The sequence below is a fragment of the Pelodiscus sinensis genome, chromosome 2 (genome assembly GCF_049634645.1).
Source record: "Pelodiscus sinensis isolate JC-2024 chromosome 2, ASM4963464v1, whole genome shotgun sequence".
NCBI lineage: Eukaryota > Metazoa > Chordata > Testudines > Trionychidae > Pelodiscus > Pelodiscus sinensis.
Window position 1 is genome coordinate 156,846,976 of NC_134712.1, and position 10,483 is coordinate 156,857,458.

At 42.2% G+C, this 10,483-nt stretch overlaps 1 protein-coding gene across 1 annotated transcript in view; it reads right to left on the reverse strand.

Annotated features, from left to right (window-relative positions):
- IKZF1 (IKAROS family zinc finger 1) overlaps positions 1-8,285 on the reverse strand; it is a 128,843-nt gene extending 120,558 nt beyond the window's left edge. The window contains exon 1 of the mRNA XM_075921684.1: positions 8,243-8,285. The gene's annotated coding sequence lies outside the window, so the exon portion shown is untranslated. The remainder of the gene's footprint in view (positions 1-8,242) is intronic.
- Positions 8,286-10,483: the final 2,198 nt, after the last annotated feature.

The following is a 10,483-nucleotide window of genomic DNA, read 5'->3' on the forward strand; positions in this document are numbered from 1 at the left end:
CAGAAACAACACTTCTCAAAGTCAGTGCAAAGTCATGGCAAGTAACTAAATTGGTACTGGCTAGTTTACTTGAAATCACCTGTGAAAACATTCTGGTGCTGTTGCCAAATATTTGTCAGAAATGCCAAACTGTGGGTTGGAAGAGACCTCAGGAGGTTATCTAGTCCAATCCTCTGCTCAAAGCAGGATCTAATCCAACTAAATCCAAGTGAAGCTACTGGCTTAGGAGATGCTGAGAAGTAACATGAAAAGTTACCTGTTCATTTTAAAAGCTACTTCAAATGGATGGATGTCAAGCCTAGGCTTAAAGGTGAGTAAATGCATAAACACACACACACACACACACACACACACACACACACACACACACACACACACACTATTAATGTAGAAACCCAACACAGGATTAATATGCTTGAGGATCTGATCTCAAAAAATATTTGGCTTTCTGGGACTCATCAGATAAGTTATTTACTGAACATAATGATATTTCCTCAGTGTGGCAGAATTCCTTGGGAATTATGATGATGTCCTGTATGAGCATCTACATCCAGAGGTTCGTAAAAGAAGCTATGGATTATTACTGCAACAAAACAATTCATCACAAATTGATTGACCTTATGACAAGAAAGGTGCTTGATAACATATTGATGCGACTCAACAAAGTGAAATAGTACACTCCAATACAGCCTCTCCCCGAGTTACGAACGAGTTACGGACCAGACACTTGGCTGTAACTCGATTTGTTCATAACTCGGACCCCATTGAGTTACATAGCGACTGTGCTGTTCATAAGCACGGCTTGCATTCGTAACTCGGGGACCGCCTTTACGACCGCTCCATGGGAGCTTTGGTTGTAATTGCGAATGGCCGTAACTCGATCGTTCACAACTCGGGGACTGGCTGTAATGGACTGCACTCCCAATATTAAACTGTGAAAATATGTCATTTACAGTAAGATTTGTTGACATGAATGGCTGTATCCAACTAAAGGAGCACCCTCTGTTTCCAGTCTGTGGATGGTTAATAAATGTTTTGAATGAGCATAAAATAAAGATCAGGACTGCTTTGACATAATTTACAACAGGGGTGGGGAACCTAAGACCTGGGAGCCAGATGCGGCCCCCAGTTTGCCTGAATCCAGCCCCTGAAGCTCAGGGCTCCCACCAGCAACATAGAGCCCACACTGGCTCTCCAGCACCCCCGCTGCCTCACCGTGGGGCTGGAGCACACAGAATCCACTAGCCTGGGCCCCCCAGGCTCTGGTATGGGAGGGTAATTTGGGGAGTGTCTCCTTCTCAATCGGGGCCATGTCAGAGAGGGGTTTGGCCCCCGACTGATTTTTCAATGGGTCAGTAGCCCCCGACCCCCAAAAAAGTTCCCCACCCCTGGTCTACAAAAATGGTGTGAACATGAAGGGAAGTAGCATCCAGACAAGGATCCTACTGTTGAACCCAAAAGCTTTTGTTATGCCATGTGGCAGCCATTCCCTCAACATGGTTGTGTCAGCTGCAGCATCATTTTCTTGTATGCAGCCTCTCTGCTGAGCACTGTAAAGGAAATACAACCTGTTTGTCACATCAACTGTCAAGAGGAAGAGTCTTATGGAAAATGTTATTAATCTCATTGTGAAGCCACTAACTCAGACTCTTCAGGAAAGCCTCATTGAGGGTTTGTCTACAGTACAAAGTTAATTCGAACTAACAGACCCTGCACCTGGCACAGCACAAGCCAGTCACCCGCTGACACCCAGCCCTCCGCTCACACCTCAGCCCAGGACCAGGCTGGCAGCTCCCAAGAGCCTGCCCGGGGCCGCAAAAGGTGGGCGCCCGCCTGGTCTAGTGTGGACATCGTAGACCTCATCCACGACCTCCGCACTAGGCACAGGAAAGTAGCCATCTAGGGCAGGAGAGCTGCCAGCCTGGCCACCCAGGAGCAGGTTTGCATGAAAATCAAGGTGGTCCAGTGAGACCCCCGACCCTGAGCCCTGAGCTTAGAACATAAAAACATAAAAACGGCCATACTGGGTCGGACCAAAGGTCCATCTAGCCCAGTAGCCTGTCTGCCGACAACGGCCCACCCTAGGTACCCTGGAGGGGATGGACCAAAGACAATGACCAAGCCATTTCTCTCGTGCCATCCATCTTCAGCCTTCCACAAACAGAGGCCAGGGACACCATTTCTACCCCCTGGCTAATAGCACTCCATGGACCCAACCTCCATGACTTTATCTAACTTCTCTTTAAACTGTGTTATAGTTCTAGTCTTCACAGCCTCCTGCGGCAAGGAGTTCCACAGGTTGACTCTTTGCTTTGTGAAGAACTTTCTGTTATTAGTTTGAAGTCTGCTACCCATTCATTTCATTTGGTGTCCTCTAGTCCTATTATGGGAACTAATGAAGAACTTTTCTTTATGTACCCTCTTCACACCACTCATGATTTTATAGACCTCTATCATATCCCCCCTCAGTCTCGTCTTTTCTAAGGTCCCTTTAAGCACAGCCCTCGGCTAGCCTGAGACAGCAGCTCCACGCTCTAAGTCCTAATCTGATGCCCTGACGGCACTGCTTCCAGCCATCCTTAACCTCGGTTCAGGGTCCACTCAATGTGGACATGCTAGTTCGAATTAGCAATATGCTAATTCAAACTAGTTTTTAGGTCTAGATGCACTAGTTCGAATTAGCTTAGTTCAAGTTAACTAATTCGTATTAAGTTAGTTCGAATTAGTGCTGTAGTGTAGACATACCCTCAGTGAGTAAGGCCAGTGAGGTACCAAGAGACTCAGGTTTACACTGCTCTGATAGAACTGGCAGAGTTGATCAAAGCTAAGGCCGGAATCGGACACAACACACAAAGCCCAACAAACCACATTGATAACTTCCAAATTCTGGTCTCTTTGGCATGATATCCTGTTGTAAAGAAACATTGAAAGCAAATTAAGTCGATGGACAGATGGCCACTACTATTTTGATGAGAAGCTGCTTTAATTTTATTGTGGCCTACAGAGTCAGCAGATTTGAAGATGCCATCATTACTGCCAAAGAAATGGCAGAAAACTTAGGAGATGAATCTGTCTTCAAGAAAACATGTTTTAATCAGAAGAAGAAACAGTGTGGTTACAAAGGCAGAAATGAGGCAATGGGGAGCTCGAAAGAAAAATTCAAAGAGACCTTTTTGCTTGCTCATTGATACACTTTGAGTGTCCATCAAAGAAAGGTTTAGACAAATGAAGCATCACAAAAAGACCTGGGTGATTTTCTATAACCTAAGCAAGATGCTGGCAGGCAGGAAAAAGACACTGGTGAACAACAGTACAGTACAGGCCTTCACCAGTTGCTGTCACATGGGAAATGTTTGGACATCAATGATAAAGACCTCTGTGTGGAACTGGACAACATCCATCACATTTTGTAACACGGGAAGGACTCTCTGCACCAAGTTCTGCAATTCATTCATAATGCAGAGCTGAAGGACACTTTTCCTAATGTGTGAATAGTTCACATTTCCAGTCACCAGTGACACATTAAAACATATTTTAATTGACTATGCACAACTTGAAACAGATCAGTTGCTATTTTATCACTTGAAAATGCCATTGGCCAGTCTTTTGATTTCTCTGATGCTATGATTCAGTTTGCAGGGGCAAAAAGTGGAAAAATGTAACAGTCTAAGGAGGTCACCTCCTGTAACACTGTTTATTAGTGGTCCACCTATTGTTGGAACACAGTTCAATTTCATGAAGTTCCATTTCAGTTATTCTTTAAATTAAAAAGTTTCTATAAGCTAAAAGGAAACATTTTTTATTTGCTTAGATACCATATGATTAAATACAGATTTACCTATCCTAACATGCAAATGTATTGTCTTATATGACAGGCATAAATCATGAATGCAAATGGTGCATCAAAGTTGTAAAATGGATTAGAAATGCAATAAGATATAAAGTATTCAAAAATTTAACAAATGGAGGAGGGAAACAGAAGATTCTCCTCACCTGTGGCACCATTTGGTCTAGAGCCAGCCCTGTGTGGCAGTAATCAAGACACATTAGGATGAAAGCCTAAATGAGAGGTTAAAGGGCGTGGATGGAAAAGAAAGACCTTATCTTAGAGTTGTTTTGCAGAAAAAAGAATCTTCAAGATTTAGATATGGCCTTCATCTGAGAACCCAGACAGAGGTCTGTGTTGAAATGCTGCATTTTCTATGCCAAACCAAAGTAACACGAATTACATATTTTTAATATGGAGTTTATCATTACAGGAACAAATATTAACTAGGCAGCTGTTTCAGAAGAGCTGGTGGCTGCTCTAAACTAGCCCCTCCCACAGGGTATCCTTTTCACAGTGATGTGCCTCAGGAGACCTAAGATGAAGATGGGTGTTATTAGAGGGAAATTAGCCATAAAGAAGAGGGAAAAATAATTAACACAGTGTTACAGCTATTATGGGACAGAGAATAAATATCATGAAAAGAAATGTGTACCACAATTGTCCTATTACTCTATAATTAGTTTATCTTTATATAATTTATGGTTAGTTCTGTGTCAGTGAACTCCTACAAGAAGAAATTCCTAACCAATAGCTGAGTAAAGACAGCCACATGATGAGCCACTAAGCTTCTAGTTTCAGCCTCGCATAAGCCAATAATGCTGAGGTCTGGAGGAATATTAACTGCTCATACACTGTACTGCATATTGAAATCAGTGGATCCTGACTGACTCAGCTAATGTCAGTGAAAAATATTATCCCAAAGGAGAACAATAATCCTTTTTCTGGTCCTCTACTTTCCTCATCCTCTAGGGAAGTTCATTTTAAAGGGGAAAAAAATCCTAATGCAGTTTTTTTTAGTTGGGTGGAAATCTGTCCTAGTGACCTTACTGACTGTAGTATTGAACATGTGAATGATACATATAGGTGACTATAAAGACATTTTGTCCTTCAAGATAAATATTGATCAAGATGCCAGCTATTAACTTTTAAAATCAATGCATTTGTATCTCCACCTAACACAGAAATCAGTATCTGCTAAACATAAGCATATCTTGTCTCATAATTGGCTGAAAGCAGTGACATGATAAATCATAACATTCTCTACTGTTTACCTTCTCAGTTGCCAATAATTTTGTAGTCATGTGTAAAAACCAGGATGAATATGGGGATGTCTACACAGCAAAGTTATTTCGAAACAACTATCCTAGCGTCTACACAGACATTCCGTTATTTCGAAATTAAATTGAAATAGCGGAGGGCTTATTTTGAAATTGGTAAACCTCATTCCATGAGGAATAATGCCAATTTCGAAATTGCTATTTTGAAAGAAGTGCTGTATAGACACTTATTTTGAAATAGGAGGCCTCCAGCCTTCCCAGGGCACCCCAGTGGCCACTCTGGCCTTAAGCAAAAACACTCCTCTCCCTCTCTCTCTCCTGCTCCCCAGAGCCCTTAAAGAGTTTCCTTCTCCCCCCCCCCCCCCCCCAGTTTTGTTAAATAAAGAGAGTTTGTGGTCATGAAAATACGTGTATTTTATTTGACATCAGGAAGGGGGGTTAGGGAGGGGTAAGTGGAAGGATGTGAGGGAGGAATGAGGCACAAGCCCCCAGTGGGGCAGACCAGGGAGGCTCTTAGTGCTACTCAGGGTGGAAGCTCTCCTGCAGGGCCTCCTGGATACTGACAGATCCCCGATGGACCTCCTGGATGGTAGCCTGCAGAAAGTGCAGCCAGGCTCTCAGCAACGTGTCCAAGAGAAGCACCAGAGTGTCCAGGGGCAGCTCTGACTCCATGTTGCCAAGTGCTGTGGTGTCCCGAGTGAGGGCAACCAGAGAACGCAGAGACAAAATGCTTTGCTGTCTCTCATCGAGGTAGGCAAGCAAGCAGGGAAATCTGAACACTGGCTGTCCGGGGGGGGTCCCTTTAAGCACAGGCCTCAGATAGCCTCAGGCAGCAGCCACACAAAGACACTCCTGACCTGATGCTCTGCCTGACCTGGTTCTGGCCAGCCTTAAATGAGATTCAGAGTCCACTCAGTGTGGATGCACTATTTTGAAATAGCAAAAAGCAATTTTGAAATGCCTTTTATATGTAGACGCATTATTTCAAAATAACTATTTCGAAATTAGATATTTCGAAATAACACTGTAGTATAAACATACCCTATGTAAACAACTGCATTCTCATTGTCTGTGGTTAAGGATTGGTAACTATTATCAATCACCTTTGCTAAGCCAAAACAATAAGTATCTATTCATATATGTGATCTGACTGGCTAATCAGAGGACTGGCTACCAAATTCAGGTAGCCAGATATATTGTTTTCAGATATCTGCCAGCTAAGTGTGTCTTCTACAAAATAACTTTTTAACAAATATAGTTCTTCTGTTTTACCAGTTTCTATTGAGCTAATAAAAGGTTCCATATGGAAGGCCTTATACTGATTTTAAGCAATAAAAAATTCAGTTAACTATCTTTTATGTTCAAATTATGTCCTCTGGCCAATTGAACTCAAGGGCAAGAGATTTATGTAGCTGCAGTCAAGCTAATACCAATGGCCCTATTCCCATCCCAGCAGTACAAACAAACAAAAAAACAAATAAATAAATAAATACATGAATAAATAAATCCTAGGAAGAGACTGGAATTTAAGTTCCCGCTTGTGGGATCTGAACAGACAACAAGAAGGGCATATTTATTTGATCTTTAATTTCTTGGGATCCTCTTATGTTTAAACAGGTATGCATTGGTCAAGAAGTCAAGGAAGCTGCCTCGTGCATCTCCATGCTCTGCATCTGAACTCATGTTTGACAGAAGCATACTTTAGAGTTAATATTGTAACTCCAAGTGACTCTTACTTGCCTGTATTTTATCCACCAGTCTTTCATGTATTCTTTAAAAAAAAGTAAAGATATTAAGCACTTCTTTTTAAGTCTGATCAAACTGTCATTAAACCCAACAGAAAGGCTTCCACTGAGTTCAAGAGAATTGCACTGGACCCCTTAACACTAGTATCAAGGAAGCAGTCACTCATTTCCTTTATTTAGTTGAGGATATGTGCTTATCCTCCACAACAATTCTCTGAGGAAGTAGCCCTCCAGCAGTTAGATCAGTAAGTAGTGGTGCATGAATTTTTACGGTAGTCAAAGAGCTAATTGTCCATGAAGATTCTATGCCTGTAATATAGGGGTAAAGAAACTCCTTAAGAAAGGTCAAATATAATGGATATTAGCATTTGTAATTGCTAATACTGCTTCTTTAACATTTTGAAGGATGCAGGTTGTTGGATTAATGGTGCAATTCTATAAGTATATATTATAAAATGAGCATGAAACATGCACCCACCTACTCTCACACCCAGACACTACAGAGAAAATGAATGCAAAAAATAGACACCACAAAAATACAGTTAGCCAATTGTTAAGTAAAGGTCTGATTCTGCACCCACTGGAGTCAGTGACACAATTCCCATTCACTGAAATGAGAGCAGGATAAGGTACCAAGCATCTATGGCTAGCACACACCTCAGAAATACTAAGACACATCCACAGATCCATTGGAGTCAGTGTGATGGCAATTTACACCAGCTGTGGATCTGCCCCTCCTTTCAAGTAAACTTACACATGTCCTAGATAGATTTCTTTTCTGTTATTCCACTGTTGCACTACTGTCAGTTGAGGTGTTACTAGACAATTCTTGATATAGGTTACATCTCATAAAATGAAACTCCACATCTGCTGCATATACAAGAAAGTTCTGTACGATAGCTACTACCCACAGTGAAAAGCTCAAGTTTATGTAAAATGGGTTAGACCCTAAGCTGGTGTAAATCAAAATCACTCATTTGCATTATCTGGGGATCTGGTCCATTAACTCTCAAAATGAAACACACATTATTTCACAGACATTTTATAAGGGAATACAATTATCAAAGTTATTTAAATATTTGTAAACAAAAGAGACTTTCTGGTAATGGCCTTTATCCTGAGTTTGCATGGAGAAAATAAATCAGTTCAACATGTTAATATTAAAAAATTCCAAAATACTGGCATTTTCTATCATTTAAAGGTAAAGTACAATTTTATTTTTAATTTAAAAATGTTCTTTAAGGTCCCAAATCATTAAACACACAGGACACATGAGCAATGTAGCATGCAAAAAGGAAAGCAGGAAGAGGGGGGAGTTCATACAGAATTTATATTATAAATAAAAGCTTTTCCAAATAAAATACTTGAAAAGTAGTCTGTCCCTTACTTACCTGCCAAGACCTGAATTTAGGATTCTTTCTTTCCCCGTTACTTCTTTACACCTAATGTGATGTTAGAAGATGTCTGCAGTGTTCAGGAATTTGTGATATCATCAGTTTTTGAAGAGGAAACACAGATCTTGGATCTGAAGAGTTGGCAGATAAAAAGTATTTTAGTTCACCTTTAACATTTAGACTGCTTCATTTATATTTGTGAATCTCCACTGATTTTAGTTATATGTTTTTAATAAAATTTTCAATAATCACGAAGTGCCAAATCTTGCTTGCTTTAATAATAATAGCGCTCAAAGTGCTTTAACAAAGGAGAGAAATAAAAGGGATGAAAGGTGCAGTACTCAAAACTACCTAAATCACTTAGTTGTACAAGTTCCATTGAAAGCCAAATGGGACTTGCACTCTACTTAAGTGATTTTGAAAATCCCACTTAAAATAACACCACTAAGATCACACAGCAGGTCAGTGAATGAGCTGATAATCAAATGCAGGTCTCCTGATGCTAAATTCACTACCCTAGACCTCAATGCTTCCCACAATCCCTTTGCAATCTCTTTAAAGTCAGTGTGCTTGATTGTTCCTTGGACAACATAGCCACCCACTGATGTAACGAAGTGTAAACGCACAGTGTGCTGTATGGTATGCCCAAACTTTGGTCTGGATGCACAGGAGTAAGTCAGTACTCGCTTCAGGGAGCGGAAGAAGCCAAAGCTGACAAGTGCAGTTGAGTGACTGCAGGCAGGGGGACGTTAGCCAGTAGCAAAATGTTTGCTCTTTGGAGTAAGGGAGGGGGGAAGAAGGGACAATTGTGCATCTTTGTGCAGCAATGAGTCATTCCATGACTACAGCTTTTTTGAAAACCCCACTCTGGCCCAGCAAGATTGCACTAGGTATAATCACAGAATTTGGCTTGATAAGATGATAAGACCTCTTAGGCTATGTCTACACTAAAGAGTTTTTTTGGAAAAATGGCCATTTTTCTGAAAAGAACTTGAATTACATCCACACTGCAATCGTGTTCTTTCAAAAGAAAATCGAAAGAACAGAGGGGTTTTTCTGACATTGGTAAACCTCTTTCTACGAGGAAGAAGCCTTTTTCCGAAAGAGCTCTTTCGAAAAAAGGTGTGTGTGGACGGGGAAGAGGGAGTTCTTTCAAAAGAAGAGGAAAGAGGAAGAAGCACATGTAAGCGGGGGAATGGTCCCGCTCTTGTGGGGAACTTTCCTGGCTTCTATACACCCCGGTGAAATGAACCAGCGAAAGGATCTGAGTCCCCGCTCCCACTTCCTTTACCCCACGGCTCCCTGATCCTGAGGGCTCCCCCTCCACTCTCCTGAGTAGCAGAGCCCTTGAAACCCCAACAAGGCTGGGCCCAGGTTTCCTGGGGCTTAATCCCTGACCTTGTAATCACTAGGGGCAGGAGTTAGGGTGTCCCCACTCCGAGGTGCTCTCTTTACACTGCAGGCCTTCTTGGCCCAGTGATCACTTCATAAGGTTCAAAGCAAATACAATTTATTAAACATCAACTGATTAAAGAGAATAGAATAAGAAACAATGAGAATGGTTAAATGAGAACACACAGCCCTGCTCTGTAGCACAGGGACATCAACACAGCAGTCTGCAGAGTGTAAGGACAGTTCATAGTCTCTTCCTTAGAAGCCCTGGAAGTGCTGCAAGGGGCTGCAGGCTGGACACACTTGCACTGGCAGTGACCACACAGCCTCAGTCTCTAAGTGGCCAGACCCCTCTCCCAGTCCAGAGCCTTTCCCCACACTTTGCAGGTCCCAGTAGCTCACCACATCCGGCTGCAGGCTGTGCTGCTTGGCCAGTTCCAGCTCCTTGTGTTGTTTCTCTGTTCCTTTTGGCTTTCTGAGCACTGCCAGTCTGCTGCTCAACACAGGGTCTGCACTGCTTGGCCAGTCTGAGTCTGGTTCTGTCGCTGCAGGACTTCTTCTTGTCCTCCTCTTTCAGCTCTCTGTCTTTGCAGGACCTCTTCTGCACACAGCTTGTTTGTTCAGAGACAGAGCCAGAACAATCCCCACTTACAACCTGTCAGTCAGGCTGAGCTGGAGTGTTGACTGCTTTCCATTGTCTCTGGGGTCTGTCAGTCTCATGAACCCTTCCCCTTCTGAAGCTGGTAAACCAAAAAACTCCCACAGAGTTTTAGTAAGGGGTAACAGTCCCCTTACACACAGGTGTCCTGGTGGCCACTCCATCCATAGTAATCACATCTTACATGA